General features: G+C 44.7%; 1 protein-coding gene and 1 long non-coding RNA gene across 3 annotated transcripts in view; one reads left to right on the forward strand and one right to left on the reverse strand.

Moving 5' to 3' along the window:
- Positions 1–17,450, forward strand: part of RAB11FIP4 (RAB11 family interacting protein 4) — a 204,495-nt gene that overhangs the window by 104,060 nt on the left and 82,985 nt on the right. The gene's annotated exons all lie outside the window — the stretch shown is intronic.
- Positions 1–17,450, reverse strand: part of LOC120383407 — an 88,629-nt gene that overhangs the window by 23,503 nt on the left and 47,676 nt on the right. The window contains exon 4 of one of the 2 annotated variants that reach the window (XR_005588455.1): positions 7,272–7,385. The exons of the other annotated variant lie outside the window; for it this stretch is intronic. This is a non-coding gene — a long non-coding RNA (uncharacterized LOC120383407). Of the gene's footprint in view, positions 1–7,271; positions 7,386–17,450 lie in introns of those variants that run through there. 2 annotated transcript variants of the gene reach the window in all.

Here is a 17,450-nt window from a genome sequence, read left to right on the forward strand (position 1 = left end):
CTGTCCTTATCAGGCTCCACTTTTCCACCACCCCCTCTCTTTCCTTTGCTGTTTTTTTTTTTAGCTTAGATTATGTTTCCAGCTTAGCAGATGTACGGCATTTAAGCATCGCATCTGAAGTCCCCAGTTCCTTCCTTGGCCCAAGAGTCTCACCGTGTTTACAGTACACTGCAATCCATGCAGCATATGTTTTTGAGCCCAAAGACAATTGCTTTCCTACCAGCCTGCTAATATGTCCGTCCACCTTCATACTGTGGAGCTCGGAGGAGAGTTAGGGGTAGAGTGTCAGTTTGTGATCTAGCCTATAATAAGGGCTAATGCATCATTGCCTTTCCCCTGGAGCAGCCTGGGAGGGAGACTGTTACTCAGGAAGGCAGCAGTAGTGCCTGCCTCCACACACCACCCGCGGATGTGCCTCAGCCCTGCTTCGCGGTGCTCACTGGGTGCCAACTCCGGTGTTGGCTCCTGTGATGTGGACACATGGGAACTGATCCGACACCCTCTGTATTTTACTGCCATCCCTTGAATTCCAGGCATTCCTCCTTCCCCGCCTACAGCTGAAGTTAAGCACACTGCCTCCAGTAATGCACAGGGGTGTGAGCCCCTTCTCTCCATGGACTTAAATGACACCTCGCTGCAATGCAAGGTCTGCAGATTTGCCAGTGAAAATGAAGCACGTAGCATCTGACACGTTCAGTTGCTCGCAGGTGGGTGGGTAGAGAAATGAAGGTTGGAATATATAATCCACTTGATGCAACATCGACGGCCTGCCTGACTCATTCACTCTGGGCTGGATTGAGCTGTGCCCCTGAGTGGGTGTGCAAGAGAGGTGAGGATGTCCTCATGTGACCTTTGCGGGAGTAATACACAATCATAGCCTGCAACCCCATGAGAGTGAGGATTCTGGAGACCAGGGCTGGTTGGCCCTAGAAGGAAACCTACAGTGAATCGAACCTCTGTCCAAAGACACTAGGGTGATGGGGAAGGGCTCATCTTTGTTGACTTGATTTCTTGCTATAGGCTGTGGCAAAATCTGGGATCTGAATGCTCCCAAAGTTTGCTGAAGATCAGATCCGGACTGGGCCCTTCTCGCCGTTGCTCAGTATATTTCAAGGGGAGGCAGGTGGCTCCTGTGATTCTGGTCTGTATTACTATTACTGCTGCTCTCTTAGCACATCTCTTCACTGCAGGTTTATAGCCCCGCAGCCGAAGTCAGCTGACCTGGGCAAGCCCTAGCTATGCGACTGGTCTTTTATCCCAGTGTAGATGTACCCTTAGGGGCCCAGGCCTGCAAGATGTTCATTGCCCTCAACGCCCACTGACTTTAAAGGGATTTGAGGGTACTCAGCACCTCACGGGACTGCTCAGCATCTTGCAGGATCGAGCCCTTGGGGCTCATTCCAACTCCTGGCGAAGGCGATAGACAGACTCCGTTGACTGTGGGAGTTAGGTTTGGCCCTCAGTTGCTTTTGGTTTGTTTCAGACGGGGTGCGATGGGGTCTACAGGCCCCACACTGAAGCAGGGAACAATACCGGGCTAGGGAGGCCCCCAGCCTCAACAGGTGCAAGGCATATTAAAGGACAGGGGTAGCCTAGGGGAGGGGAATGAGCTCCATGTGGTGCCAGGAAGCCAGGCAGATGCTGAGAGCTGTGCAGGGAATGGCAACCACTTGGTGAAGGCTGCTCTAGCAGCAGGAACTTGGGTTTCTCCCCCTCCCCCACTCCTTTGGGAGTTGAAAGCTTGGGGAGAGATTGATTGACTGACCCGGGCGCTAAGAGACCGAGGAGGGTCTGCTAAGCCAGTCGCCACACCCCAAACGGAGGAGCTGCAGACTAATTGGAAATGACCAAGGGGGTAACATAATTTGGGGTGCTCAGTAACTGGGCTGGCTCTGTGGAGAGACTCCCTAGGGCTCTGGGTCAGGACCCAGTGAAGTGGATGGGCCCAGGTCTCCCTACCTGACCTCCCTGCTCCTTTGTAATGATGAGCTCTGGGAGAGAAATGGGAGCTTCAGGGAGTGACTGAAGCTGCAGCCGGGCCCTCCCTCTGGGACGACTAGACCAGCAGAACCTGTAAGGCCATGAGCTGACCACGAGGCCAGCTGGTCACCAGACCTTCCCGCTACACCTGGTTGTTACCTGACTCTCCTCACAGGGATTCATAGCCTGAGCATCATCGGGAAGCTCATAAAGCTCAGCCATAATCTTATTTACAGAAATGAGAAGAGTCCATCTCGCACGACGGTGTCAACAGGCATCCAGTGCACTTTCTCCCCCGACTAGACGTTTATGGCACCCTCTGAAGGCAACGCTTTCAGCAATTCATCGCGCCTGTTTTTCCCAAGCGTCTGAAGGCGCATTAACTACAACTGCCAAGAAGCCTCTGGTGAACAATTACCCAGAGCAGCAGGGAGCGCAGCGTGCTCCCCATTCAGGGCTAATTTCCATGGAAATTGCCTACTTTCACCTGACAACATTCTGAATTATATTTTTAATGTTTGTGGCTACATACAGGAATCCATGTCCTTTGTATAAAACACCTGCATAAAAAATAATCCGCCTCCCTTGCTGCTTACATAAAGGGGAAGGGAGGGAGAAGCTTCCACAAAGAACTTGTTCAAAACAACAATTGCAGCATGGTCCCACAGCTAGAGCGGGCTGGGAATTTTCCAACAAAACCATCTGTCGTGAGTAAATTCCAGTTTGTTAAAATTGAAACTGTGGGACAGGGTCAGTTTTGACGAATGTCCCATTTCAAAATAAAAGTAAGTTTAGAACTTGTCAAAACATCCTGTTTGATATTTTCAAAATGAAAAGGCTCCGTTTTGGGGCAGAAATGAGTTTTGGTGTAAAAATAAATTAAATGTCTCGTTTAAAAAAAGGGTCAGTTGAAATGTTTTGAAATCCTCTAAACACGAAACATTTTGACCTGATCCAATTTTTTTTTTCTTCAGATTTTTGATTCACGGAAATGGACGGGTTTGACTCTTCATCCTGATTCGGGATGGGAGATTTTAAATCGCCAACATTTTCACAGGGCAGGAAAATCATTTCCCATCCAGCTCTATCCAGGACATATTGGGGAGCTGATCCTGCTGCTGTAGAATTTGATCCTATTGCCTTCAGTGGCAGCAGGATTGTGCCCAAGATGCTGGGGAGCTGTTATATTTTACCCAAACGTGAGGGCCTCATTTTCAGCCAGGACTCAGCTGAGCTTCCCTTTTTGTGCCTGCATTTTTTTGCATCACCAATTAATTGTGAGCACAAATCATACCACTGAGATGACGAAACACTTGATTCCATCCATTTCTACCTGCAACAACAGGTGACCTGCTGGCCTCTTGTAGCGAAGGCTTATGTCAGTGGAGGTGGGGAAAATAAGAGGTTTTCTGTCCACTCAAGACTTGTCCGGACCAAATCCTAGCATCGATTACTGAGCATGAATATTAAGGACCAACTTGTGGATGGCCCGGCCAGGTTGCTCCATGAGAAGGAGAAGATGCAGACCAGTCTTTCTTCCCCTGCTCTCTCTCACTCCTACCCATGCCTCTGCGGAGGATTTGCATTTTTAAGTTTTTGCATCTCCTGTGGTGCCATTTTGCAATAAACATAAAGCTCTTCTTGTTCATGAGAAACAGCGCTTTGCATAATGAAAGTGAAACAAGCCCCTGCACAAGGTGGGGGTGGAGGGAAGCTTGTGGTTCCTTGAATTCTCATTGCTACATCACCTCTTTCCAATCTGCATTGCTCATTGCCTTCAACAGGCGATCTCAGGGGAGGAGACAAGGGAAAGGAGTCAGTAACAGCTGCTATAAATAGATGGTGCCTTGAGGAGCACTTTGTATTACATTCAGTATCACTGATTAAGGGAGTCAGCCTGGGAAAGAAAGCGCTGTTCTGCGGTGTTTGTTGTTCTGTGGCTGGTGGGGGAGAGGAGGTGGAGAGATGTGCAGGAGTGTGCGACATGACAAGCCTTTTCAGAGCCATGTGCAAGGGGAGAAATGACTTGTAACAGAGCTTTATTTGTAAAGTGATTCAGCCCCGTGGCTTCCCAGCACAGCACAACCTTAAATGGAAGCCAGAAAACAAAAAGGTGAAATCACAGCGTGAGCCCAAGCCAGACCCTTGCCTTGCACCCAAACTCTACCCCACCTCTCCCATTCCCTCAGAAAGTTGGGAAACTCTGGTGCAGATCCTGGCATCTGACCCAGGCTGAGCAGTACAGTACTCTGCGAATAGTCATGTTGAGTTCAGTTCGGGTGACCAGATGTCCTGATTTTTATAGACAGTTCCAGTTTTTGGGTCTTTTTCTTATATAGAGTCCTATTACCCCCCACCCTCTGTCCTGATTTTTCACATTTGCTGTCTGGTCACCCTAACTTCAGTGTGGTTACCTAGTGAGTAAGGTGCCACTTAACAGGAGTAGGAGTACAAGGATCTAGCTCTTTGAATCTAGATCTGGATCCACCTTTCCAACCAGCGGCAGCTCCAGGCACCAGCGCCCCAAGCGTGTGCCTGAGGCAGCAAGCTGTGGGAGGCACCCTGACGCCCCTGCTCCCAACAGACCCTTATCTCTATCACGGACTGAACCAAAATACTCGATCTGAACACACACTGTATCTGGAGAAAGTCAGCTCTGAATCGAGATCCAGTGTCTCTACTAACATGGTTTCTTGGCCAAATGAAGTACCCACACTGGAATAGAATAAAACCAATCACAACTAAATTAACCCCCACAAAATGAAAGCAAATGATGGAAACAACAAATAAAGACAGGTAGAAACTAAACAAGAGAGGGGGGAGGACAGAGAAGTCAGGGCACAAGACAATGGCAGGAGCAATTAAGGAGGAACTCGTAGCATGCCCCCCTTGACAGGTTGTGCTCCGTCTCCTGCTGCGTCTGGCTCCGCCCCGGGGCTGAGAAATGGCAAAGAGGAGCAGTGCAGTAAGTCATGGTGTTGCTGCTGGAAAGTGAACGTTCTGACATAAGTAAGCATTAGTACTTTACTTAGTGTTCGCATAACTTTAATGATCCAGCCCAGGAGGAACGTCTTATGAGGCCGTTGAATTTCTATATGGTTTTATTTTATGAGGATGGAAAAAAATCCTCATCAATGTCACATGTATAATGCAGAAGAGAAAATTGCTGTGATCCATTGTTTTGGGAGTTTTCGTTACATCAAAACCATCAACAGGGGCCAAAGTGGCTTTTGGGGGGTCTGAAATTGATCAGCATACCTGTCATTTTTAAACTCCTTTTTTATTTTTACCAGTTTGCTGGAGCAGCTGAACAAAAGATGCATTAGCTCAGGGGTTGGCAACCTTTCAGAAGTGGTGTGCCGAGTCTTCATTTATTCACTTTAATGCCAGTAATACATTTTAATGTTTTTTAGAAGGTCTTTGCTTCTGGGATTTTGGCTTGTTTCCCTCTCTAGGATCTAGTCTGGGTGGTTTTTACACCAATATATCTGACCCATTGCTAATAGAAGTCACATGTATAGATCTCAGGGTGCATTGAATCAGGGGAGCTTTGCCTTCAGGATCTGCTGTTGACCAGAGTGTCTGGTGAACACAAATTCAAACAGTTTCTTAGGGCCAGGAATCTGGAGTACTGTTTCTTCTAGGCCAGTTGTGAGGATGTGGCCAGCCCTGCACTAGGCATAGGCTGCTAGAGCACGGGCTCTTCTTGGCTGGCTGCTTCCCTATGCTGATGGACCACTCACACCTCAAGGATGGGGATGTCTAGTTCGCAGCTCTGCAGGATCCCAGGTTCTTGGGAGTTGCTTGAATTAAGCTATTACGTCTCAGTACTGAAGTGAGCAACTAAAAGCTTCATTGAACTCGTCTACCCTGCCAGGGTATCTGCTCATCGCTAACTGAACCCTGCGCAGGCCTGAACGGAGCTCAGCACATAACTCAGAATGGACTCTTTCGGAACAGCCACCTCTACGGTTATTCCAAAGCTATGATCAGGAATCGGGAGGGTCCATCCCCAGGAAGCATGGGTGGGGTTTTCCAAAGCACTCAGTACTGGCCTAACTCTTGCCACTGACTCAATAGCAGTAAACTCTCATTCAACTCTTTTGAAAATCACGGTGTCAGCCAGCAATGTCACTAAGTCACTGCTTGGTAGACAAGTCTAAACCACGATAACTCAGCCTGATGAGCTCTTAATGTCGGGGCTGAGTTTGGCAGACCGCTTTTGGCCAGCTCAGGTTTCCACCTGTGGTTCCGCTCTGTTGACCCATCCTTAGTGGGTGCCCATTACTTAGGATGAAACTATAACCCAAACATCTTTCCTGTTGTTCACCACAAGAGCACGCTCAGAAATCTAGTTGGGCTTTTTTTCATTGTTTTTCTCCTTTGGCTGTTATCTTGTGGATGTTCATTATGGTTTTCTTCACAGCTAGTTCCTCGGACATCACACAGGATGTCATTATTTTCCTTTAGCATAAGGAAGTCAGATGAATTTCTCTTGGACAGAGCCTCTATTTTCAAGGGACATTCTCTCCTTCATCCCTATTTTTCCTTTCTGAAGAATTTAAGATCTCAGAATCTGGGCTGATTTTGGTTGGTGCTCAGTGTTTGGCGTTTTTTGAAGAAGATAGAGGTGTTTGTTGCCATGGTGAAGCAATCCTTCACTCCTTATTTCCCCATAGCTAAACCAATTTAGAACAGTCAAAGTGCTGTAGATCACTCTTTGGAAGGAGGCTGAAATGAGCAAGAACTGGCAATTGATTGCTTTTAATTAAGGAAGCGACAACATATTGATTTCGTAATCCTTCAAGTAAGTGCTATTTTGTGTCTAAATCAATACTTGCTTTTGCACTCTGTTTTGTTTTCAAGTTTCTATCTTCTGTATTGAGACAAAGTCCTCTGCTTAAAAATAAATATTTATATGTTAAATCCAAGATGCCTTGCAAATGACATTAATAATAATATTCAGGCAAATAATTAGTAATATTGTGGGAGCACCCCCTGTGGGCTAGGTTCTTTCCGGAAATGTCCCTGTGGCCCGCGCTGCTTCCCGTAGCTCCCATTGGCCAGGAACAGCAAACCGCGGCCACTGGGAGCTGTGTACAGCCGTGCCTGCAGACGGTCAGTGAAAACAAACTGTCTTGCGGCCCACCAGCGGATTACCCTGACAGGCCACAGGTTGACCACCACTGCTTTAGATGCTACCAAAATACCGATAATAAAAGAAGCAGAATAATAGGCAATTTACATGCATGTCTGTACATGTTTATATGTCACTACACTGGGATTTCTTTGCGTCTTGTAGTCTTGTAGAGCTGAGATCTTGGCTTTTTCCTCTCTTTTAATTCATATGGTGTTCATTTCCTTAGGTATCAATGCCAGAACATCATTTTTTCAAAGGGTATTCACTGGAAAGGATGCAAAACTGAAATATAGGCTTTCTGGAGCAAAAAGCCTGGGTTTAAGCAGGCTTATCCTTTTTAACGGGGAAAATAACTCTGTACAGACAATTCAAAAGCTGATCGATAAAGCCAAGAATCCAGGTTATTAAAAAAAAACTGCAAAGGAAGATAACTGAGAAAAGATGCTCTGGCAGAACAAAACTCTAAATCCCTCATTGCACACCCACAAGAATGGATTTACTGCCTCTTTGTTCTCTTTTACCTTCCCTGAGCAAACTGAGAACGAAATAGATGTTATCGAGGGAAGCTTATCTCTTTCTTAGAAAGAAAAAGAAACCTGTGTATAGTGCAGGGAGACTTCCCACTGGGATAAGCCAACTCTGAGATGCTGCTGAATCTGATGGGGATGAGTTTATTATACAACCACCAAGATACTCACTGAAATGCTTTGGGTCTGAAATAGTCAAATACAATAGCCTTCTGCGGGTCCCACCAGAGTTATCCACAGAATGGTCTCAGGTTAACCAACTCATCACCCCACCTGCCTCCTGATCCAGAGAGTTTCAGTTCAGCTGTGAACTTGGGACATGTCCCATTTGTCATGTTCTAGTCCCAGCCTTTGAAGGGCCCAGTCCACCTCCCACTGCAGTTAAGGGAAAGACTCCCATTGATTTCAAAGGGTGCTGAATAAGGCCACTCACCCTTTTCTGGCTGCGGTCCCCCGGCACTCAGTTTAATAACACAGTTGTGATCATCCTACCGAGGAGAGAGCACATGGCGTGCCGTGCCTTTCCCTTTTCTATGAAAGGTTACTTCCAGGGGGGTTGCATTATGACTTCCACATCTCCATTGGCTATTCAGCACCCTTCCCAATAAGGGAGCCAGAACTGTTTCTATTCCAGCTGCACGACCCCATGCCCATCACGTCCCGATGTAATTTGATTTCCTTTTCTATAGTCCTCCCAACACCTAACTGAAATGGCCCTGCTAGATGCTTAAGTGACTTATATGGGAGGGTGGAGCGTCCAAGTAGATGGAACATCAGAGTGGGAGTCAGGAGACCCGAGTTCTATTCCTAGATCTTCTGCGGAGCACTGTGTGACCTTTGGCAAGTCACTTCACTGCCCTGTGCCTCAGTTTCTCTTGTCTGTAAAATAGGGATAATGAAACTTACCTTCCATTGGGAAGAGCCTAGAGATGTATAGATGAAAAGCAAAGTGTTGTTCTGTTATCCTGTTTTAATATTAAAGCAAATGAAACCCAGTTTTAAATTAGATATAATATTCAGCTGGCTCAGCAGAGCTGTAAATCAGACCTTGATTATCTGTTCTATTATTAGAAATCTTGAAGAGACAATGAAATGGAGAGCAAGGAGAGGTGCTCAGCTCATTAGGAGGAGGAAAACTCCTCCAATTCCAGCACACGCTTCGGCTAAGCCAACCAATTTCTAACTGACAAAAAAAAAAATAGGCCAGCGTCAAAGGGAAGATTTAGGAAGCAGTCTTGAGGGATTTGTGCGATGCAGCAGCTGAAATAACAGCATGAAATTGCGATTAAAAATTAAAGAGATACAGGTTATTTGACCTTCTTTTAATCAGAGATGGAGAAAAAACCTGCCTAGAAGTAAGAGCACAAGAGAAATGTTTCTTCCTCTGCCAGGACTTTTAGTGCCAATGAACGGCTTTTTTGGAAAAGTTGGTTTTAAACTCAGCTGACTGAAGGAAGGAAGCTGCTTTTCTTCTGTGTAGCATGGGGTCACTTTCAGAACCCCGACTGACTGGCAGAAATGAGCCAAGAGTGGCTATTGTTTTTGAGTTATGTTGGTAGTGCCCAGAAGCCCCAAGTGAGATGGGGGGGCATTGTGGTAGGCTCCGTTCAAATGCATAGTGAGAGACAATCTGCTTACAGTCTATAGACAAGGGGTAGAAGATGAGATGGAAACACAGAGCGGCAAAGTGACTTGCCCAAGGGCATCCAGCAAGTCATTGGCAGAGCTGGGAATGGAATCCAGATCTCCACAGTCCCACTCTAGTGCCCCATCCATTAGACCACCCAGGTTCTAAATCCATTTCACTGCTCTCCTACCCAGATTCTCATTTAGAGAAGGCCCTGAAGCAAAACTCAGGATCCCCAGCCTGAGGAAGCTGAGCTCCAGTCCCAGGCCAAGTCTAATCTTAAAGTCCTAGTTCATAGTTTGGATTATTCCTCCCTTTTTTATTCCAGTATGTCAGCAACGTTCCTGGGACAAGGAAGAACTAGCCAAGAAGAATGTGTCAGTCAGAAGCTAGATCTCTCCTGACGGCTTAGGTCATGTTATATTGACCATCGAAAATAAATGAGTATAACTTGCCATAGCCGTTTCATATTCATCGTAACAAAAAGTCCTGTAATTAAAATGTCTTTTAATTAGAGGCAATAATAAGCCACTCGCAAATCCCAGTCTTCGCTTTCAAGATACTGCCCAATGATCTTTACAGATTTAGTAACTCTCATTGAAATCCATGGAGATCTTTCCATTGACTTCCGTGGGCATTGGATTGGTCCCAAGTGGGTCTCTCAAGTTACTTGCTCTTGTGAGGCTTAGTGTATGATCAACAGACATCGCCTCCTCTTTCCAACCATTTTTTTATTGTTACGTAGTATTTGTGTACATTGCCATAAGTGAGCACGGGCGGATTACATAGAATTATGGCCCAGCTGTCACTCAAATGGTTGTGTTTCTAATGGCACCTGGGCCAAAAGGAGAGGCCTGTATATTCTTGAAAAGAATGATCAGCTGTTTTTAACACTGAGACCAGCAGCACCAACCTCAACCAAAAGCCAGCTTATGTAATCATTCCAATGTGCAGATAGCACACTGTGCTCCCAGCCACTGAATCCTGACCTGCTGCCTTAGAAGAGTGCTTATTTAAACAGCCCACAACAGCGCTATCACAGATCAAGCCAGTACGAGAGTGTCTGCTAATAAGGAAAGGTTAGAACAACTCCCCTCGCTTCTCTTAAATTGTTTTTCTCCCTGAAAGACCTGACTCTTTGTGATATTGGCTGCATTATGGGTGTGTTTGTGTAAATTTGTGACGGGTTTGGCGATGGTTAGCAAGGCTTCATTTACAATATAACCTGTGATTTGTTGTCTAGACATGTAATGCTACACGTTGAACAGTGAACCATTCCATCACATCACTGTATTGAACAACATACGTGTTCAGGGCTAGATTAAGCGTTCAACCTCAGCCCTGTGGCCACAGACACCATTCAAGGCACCATTCCTGTAGAGAGCCCCCTTTTCCATTGGGGTGGTGAGTATGCTGCGGCAGCCCCTTACAAGACACAGCATAGTCCCTTCCCGTTCTGGCCAGTGCTGGGGGTGTCTGAGCCATGACACCACCTACTCCTTGCCCGCATGCTTCCAGGGAGCAATATCAGACAAGCTGCCTCTCCTTGTCCCCCAAGCTTCTACGTCGAGGAAGGTCCTATGCGGTGGCAGTTGAGCTCAGGGAAAGCTTTGCTGTCCTGAGTAACCCTGTAACAGCAGAGGGAAATCTAGCCCTCAGCTAGTGTAGGTGATAACACTGGCAAATATCTCTATCCACATAGAAATATATAGGCCGAGACTTTCAGAGCTGGCCAGTTCCCATTCATTTTAATGCCCAAATCCCTTAGACACTTTTGAAATAAAATCAAGCAGATGCCTAGACTGGAGCCAGCCAGCCAGCAAGGAGACCTGTCCTGTTTCAAATCATTCTAGTTCAATGCCTTGCTGCAGAAATCACTGTTCAGACTGCAAGCGCCTCAGGGCAGAGACTTTCTCTCAGTATGCGTTTGTACAGCACCTAGAACAATGGAGCCTTCAGACTGACTAGAGGCTCCAGATTCTTCTTCAGTAGAAACGATAATACAAACTTAGGAGTAATCTTTCCCTACACTCTATAGGATCAGGACATTTTAAATAAAGATGTAAGATTTAGGTAAGCTTTCCTATCCATGAGGGGGGCCTGTTCCTCTAACTGTGCAAAAATAGGCTCATTTAAGGTGACCTGGAGGAATTATTCCACTGATACATGTACATCTTCAGCTCTCATTAGCATTAATGGAAGGTATGTGTGTAGATGTTCTAGGCATGCAGAGGAGTAAATAGAACCTCTGTGTATTTTTATATATCCTTGACCAGAGGGAGGTTGTATTAGTATTAACTGGTTATTGGTTGTTGTATTTAACTATTTATTGGCAGTGTGCATGCCTTCAAAAATTGTTACTTCTTGCCACTCCACCTGAGTATTTCATTGCTGTGTCCTTGAAGGCTGAGGTCAATAAGGAAGATTCTGTGAGGTGAGTGGGACATGAGCTGTATCATCAGGAGGTGAAAGATATGGTAAGAGACCCTCCAGCATTCTGGACAAGTCTAATGGATGGAAGAGGTGAACCTATCCAGAGAGTGAACATCTTTAAGGATCCATTAAGAACTGTGGGCCAGATCCTCAACCGGCATAAATCAGACTAGTTTCAGTAAGGAGCTGAGCCTGTGTTTCTGTTTAACTTTTGTTTCCACTTTATAAGCGTCTATAATTGTCAACCATTGTTTTTCCCATGATCTCTAATTTTAAAGCTTATAGCTACATCCCCTGCAAGAAATTCATTTCCTTGTACAGCTAAACATTAATTTCTAAAGCAAAATGGCCGGCACTATTTAGATCTCCAAAAAGGGCCTATTGCCATAATCTGCATTTCAGACCAGCTTGTCTCATGGGATTATCTCTTCAGGAGCCTTTGTGTTGCGCAAAATATTTTGTAGATAATGTTCATCAGGTTTTTTGGATATTTTTCTGCTGCTGTTTGGCCTGGTGGCTCATAATTCTTGCAACGTGTTCAACTGAATTTCATCTCAGTGCATCACACAGAGAGCTGACATCAAGTATTCATCCAGAGACTGAACTGAGAACTAATGACCTACTTTCCCTTATGCACATAATGTCCTTTGTCCTTTTATAGTGGACAGTTGTGCCTGTACTTAGTGTATGTTCAAAGCCCTGAGTGTTGAAATCATCCACGGGAGGCAGCTCATTTTAAAATATATACACAGAGATAATGGTATTGGGGGAAAAGTCTCCAAAACCTCAGGAAAGCAAATTTAAGGTCACCAAAAATTATTAAAAGCAGGGAAAACAGGGCACAGAGGAACAAAAGATAAATGAAAAGAGGGTGTGAGATAAAAGGATGAGCAGTTAAGAGAAACCTGCATCTTAATTAGGATGGATCTTCCTTTCCTGGCCTGCTGTATATGGAGAAGTGGGTGTGGGTTGTGTTGGTGTTGTGTTCTGCAGATGGCCTCACAATTGCCTGGCACATGTTTAATTTTATTATCATTATATTTATATGGTTCCACGTATCCCAAAGCACTTTACAAATTGTGGGCCAGATTCTGAAGTTCTCACTCTGGTAAAACTCCAGCAAACAATAAGAAGTTTAGATTTTGATCCAATGTGTATGAAGCCAGTGGCTGTAGTGGAAAATCAGGGTTCATATTCTGCTCTTGATTGCAATTGTCTGCGTACAGTAATAATTTGACATGTAACAAACACTGATATTCTCACATGTTTTTATACAGCAGAAGCCACAATGAGCCTGCATCATTTACTTCCTGTTTGTGAACTGATGATCATGAACAGTGTGGAATTTTGTAACTCTGGGAACATGACATCTAACTTCTGCTTCCTCCAGTTACTTTGTTGTTTTGAAAAACGATGGGCCTCAATCCTGTCTCTACAATTATGCATGCCACGCTATCTAGAGTTACTCACGAACAGAGGTGCCAACCTCAGGGCAGACTGCCACAAACCAGGGCACAAACCCCAAATTGGTTGGGTGTTCTAAAATTAGATTTCACCAACCAAGAATCAGGTGTGAACTCCTCAAGCACTGTAACACCCTTAACATGGAGTCAGAGACAGTCTGTCTTGCCACTCAGGCAAGCCTACCTTTGTGATAGCTGGTCCCTTGCACCAATATTCAAGTTACTCCTAGTCCCAAAGGATCAGTCACTTACTCCAGATCAGCTGTACCTTAGATTTCAAACCAAAGGCCATACTTGTAGCCAATTCTGTAATAAACTAACTAAAAATGTATAATTTAAGAAAAAGAAATTATAATTATTTACACGTTTAAAGCAGGTAAACATACACACACACAAAAGTCTTTGGTTTCAAAAGACGACAGTATCTACTATAATAGGCAAGCTTTGTATGTCCTTTAGGGCTAAACCATGATAAACAGCTGGGGACCCCTTATTTATGCTTAGAAATCTTCACCCCTCAGAGTTCAAGCAGCATAGGGGTACGGTTTCTCCTTAACAGTGACTTTTATTCCCTTCCCCTTAGCGTTCAAGCTGTGTTGGGATGCGGATTTGTGCACGTACCCTCTTCTAGGATGTGAGGGAAGCAATCAAAAAAGTCTTTTGTCCACTGATATTCCACAATGGCTTGTCTGGTGTCTATAGACCTTCTTTTGTTGGAGAAAGTAGTATTTCACACTTGGTAATGCTTCTCCCCTGACTGTGGGGCTTACAGCCTTAGCAAACATTTTTATAGTTTTATAGAGCAAACCCTTATAACGTGGGATGCAGACATTGTACGTAAGATTAATACATGCAGCATCCTCTACAAGCATTTCATAGAGTCTTAACACTAAACACATTCTTATCATTCTAATGTCTATTTTAACAATACTAACACACAGGCGAAGCAGACTGGTGTCCAGCTATGCATTTGTCAGTGTTCAGTGAGGCCCAGGGGACTTGACATGAACTGGCATCTGGTCTGCGAGCATCACAATGCACTTACAATTTTGTGCATGCAATTTCTGCCTGATGGCCAACTTGATTGTGTGTGCAAAACTATGTGTGCAAGTATTCATGTACTATCTAAGCTGTATACGGTGGCCATTGCTTGTGTTTGCTTGTTATTTCTGTGTGTGTGTCAAGGCTTCTTTTCAAGAAATAGCCATTTAGAATCTCATTAATATTCTGCCTCAGATGACAACAACTTTAAGACAGGGCACTTGTTTTATATGTACACCTAAGGCTAGAGTTTCCAAAGATCCTAAGGAAATTAGGCACCCAGCTTCTACTGAATTTTAGTGGGATTATGTCACCTAACTCTTAAATTTCTTTGAAAATCCCAGCTTAAACTGTTTCAGTGTTTGTCCCTTTAAATTCTTGCCTTTTAAAAAAATGACCTTTCACAGTTGGGCAAATACTTACAAAGAGAGAATTATAACTCAATACTAACTTAACTAATTAATTATAAGTGAATTCTGTGAAAATTTAGGGAAGAGACCTAAATGATTAACACAGCCTGTATCTCAACATGTCTTTGCTGAGATCAGTTCCTAGCGGGTGAGTAACTCACAGTATTTTCTAAGAGTAACTGTTGCTTTCCATAAAATATTAGTTTGCCTCAGCTCTCTTGAACACAAAGATAAGTGCAGCTCAATGACAAGTTACTTTACGGTGCAGTCTTTACAGAGCTTATAAAGCTTCTCTAGGAATTCCCAGGGCTTTCGTTGCTTGTGAGCCTGTCAGTGGGTGGGCAGACAAGTAAATCAACGTGGTTTTATTTCAACAGTATTTTCAAATATCTTGTTCTTGACGTTTCTTTCATTGCAGATATTTGAATTGAAAAACCAATTGTAAGTGGTTTTTGGAAATTATTCTGAGCAGGGAGCTTTGTCATGTGCATTCAGCTCCTTGGCACTGAATTCAAAAGGGTTTTCACCTGTTGACTGCTCTATTTCCCCGCCTGTCAAGGGATCTTGAGTAATGCCAGTTCAGATCTCTGCACTGATACATGCTGATACAAGCCTGTGTTATCAGGAGACATTTATAAGAAGACAAGGTCATCCCATCTTGTAGGAAATGGTGGAGGATGTAGAGTTCATCTGCAGAGCCACCACAGAACCTGCCCCATGGGATAACTTGTATCCTTGACTCGGAAAGACCTGTCTGCAAGCAATGTTTTGCCATTGGAATGTACCAGTATTGACTGAATTTATGTGATTTCTCAATCAAAATTCTTAAGGCAGGATAGTCCTGGACCACTCCCTTTAGGATCATTATTACAGCTGGTCAGAAATGGGTTTGGTTTTGAAAAATTAAACAAACCCAAAGAAGTTAATATTTGTCGACACTTTTTTTCTTGTTTTCATCAAAAAGGCTGAAAATAGCACATTTTGGCTGAAAACCTCAAAATGTGCCCAGTTTCATTTCTTTCTAATGACCCCCCCCCCAAAAAAAATTAGGTTGAAAATAGATATTTCCTGTGGAAATTTCCATTTAAAAACAATTATCTATCAGAAAAGCAAGTTGCTTCATTCAGCATTCGCTGTGAGCATTCACTCTCCTGTGCTGACTGGCTGTTTACTCTGACCCCTCCCACCTCTATCTTCACAATGTGCAGCCCCCGCCCCTCCCCTTTCCTTCCTTGGTCTTTCCATTTAGCTAATCCCCTCCTAAAATAACCCCACTGAAAGGATTTAAATAACAAGACAAAACTAAAAAAATGACAGGACTAACATGGTGTTTGCAGTCATAGCATCATTCACTCTGCTTCTAAGTTCTCTCCGGTGCCCCTCCCTTGTGTCTGTCTTGTCTATTTAGATTGGAAGTTCTCTAGGGCAGAGACTGTCTCGGATGCTAAGGTTGTACAGTGCCTCACAAGATGGGGACCCCTTCTCATCTGGTCACAAAGCACTACTGCAATAAACGTGATTAATCATAAAGGTGAGGCTGGTCTGGGGGGATTTGGTAATTGAGGTACAATGAAGACCTGAAGTGAAAAAGAGGTGATTATACAGGTGAAAGATAGGCAGGTTTAGCAGATCAGTTCATCTGTTGATTATTGTGTGGCTTTAAATATTGTCAGGGGTTCCCAGCACATGACAGTATGCGCACTTAATATGTATGTTACTGTAATAAACCAATCAAGTCAGAAGTGACTCCATGAAATTACCTGAGTGTAAAATAAGTGTGGGAGGAGAATGAGCATCAAAGGCCAAATTCTGCCCTCAGAATTTGACGTAAAGCTTCAGAAACTCCCCAGAGGCTAACGGGAGCTGAGGGTGTGCCGCACCTCTGCAAAGGAAGCCATATTTAGATGCCTAAAGATGGATTTAAGGGTCTGAGGTTAGGCATCATGACTGAAAATGTGGGCCTTGGCCTCCCTGTCACAACATGAGAATACCAATACTCCCCTGGATGCTGTGTTAGTTTGTTCGAGAGTAAAAATCCTCTCTGTGTACCGCTTAAACGGCATGTCTACACTTGGAGCTGAGGCTGTGATTCCTGGCTCACACAGACCCACTCATGCTAGCTCTCATCAAGCTTGTGCGCTAAAACGAGTAGCGTAGCTGGGCAGCAGCACGGGCTACTCATGCCAAGTACATCCCCGGGTTTGTACTCAGCATGGGTAGCCCATGCTGCCGCTCACCACTGCCCGCACGACCACAGCTACGCTGCTATTCTTAGCATGCTAGCTCCACGAGAGGGGCCTAGGCCTCGTGCTGAATTTCATTGTGCTCTTTGGGAAGCTCTTTGAGACCCTCAGGTGAAAGTGCCGTTGTTGTTCTTGTGTGTGGCTGTAGTATCATTTCCCATTAGAAAGCATGGAAGTAGCTTGTGGACCATATTCTCCCACGGTATCTATTTAGTGCTCTTATATGGCCCTGTTATCACAGCCTCTGAGCGCCTCACAGCCCGTAATGTATTTATCCTCACCGCCTGTGAGATAAGGTAATGTTATGCCCATTTTACAGATGGGGAACTGAGGCACAGAGAGGCTAAGAACCAGACTTCTGAAGGTATTTAGGCACCTAAAGATGCAAATAGGTGCCTACTGGGATTTCAGAAGCACCTAGATGCCTAAATGCTATTGATTTCAATGGGAGTTATGGGCCTAAGTGTTTTGAAACTCCCAGTAGGTGCCTATCTGCATCTTTAGGCACCTAAATACCTTTAAAAATTTGGCCCTAAGTGACTTGCCCAAGTTCACACAAGGCAGAGCCAGGAATTGAACCTGAGTC

This window comes from Mauremys reevesii, linkage group 15 (assembly GCF_016161935.1).
Source record: "Mauremys reevesii isolate NIE-2019 linkage group 15, ASM1616193v1, whole genome shotgun sequence".
Lineage (NCBI taxonomy): Eukaryota > Metazoa > Chordata > Testudines > Geoemydidae > Mauremys > Mauremys reevesii.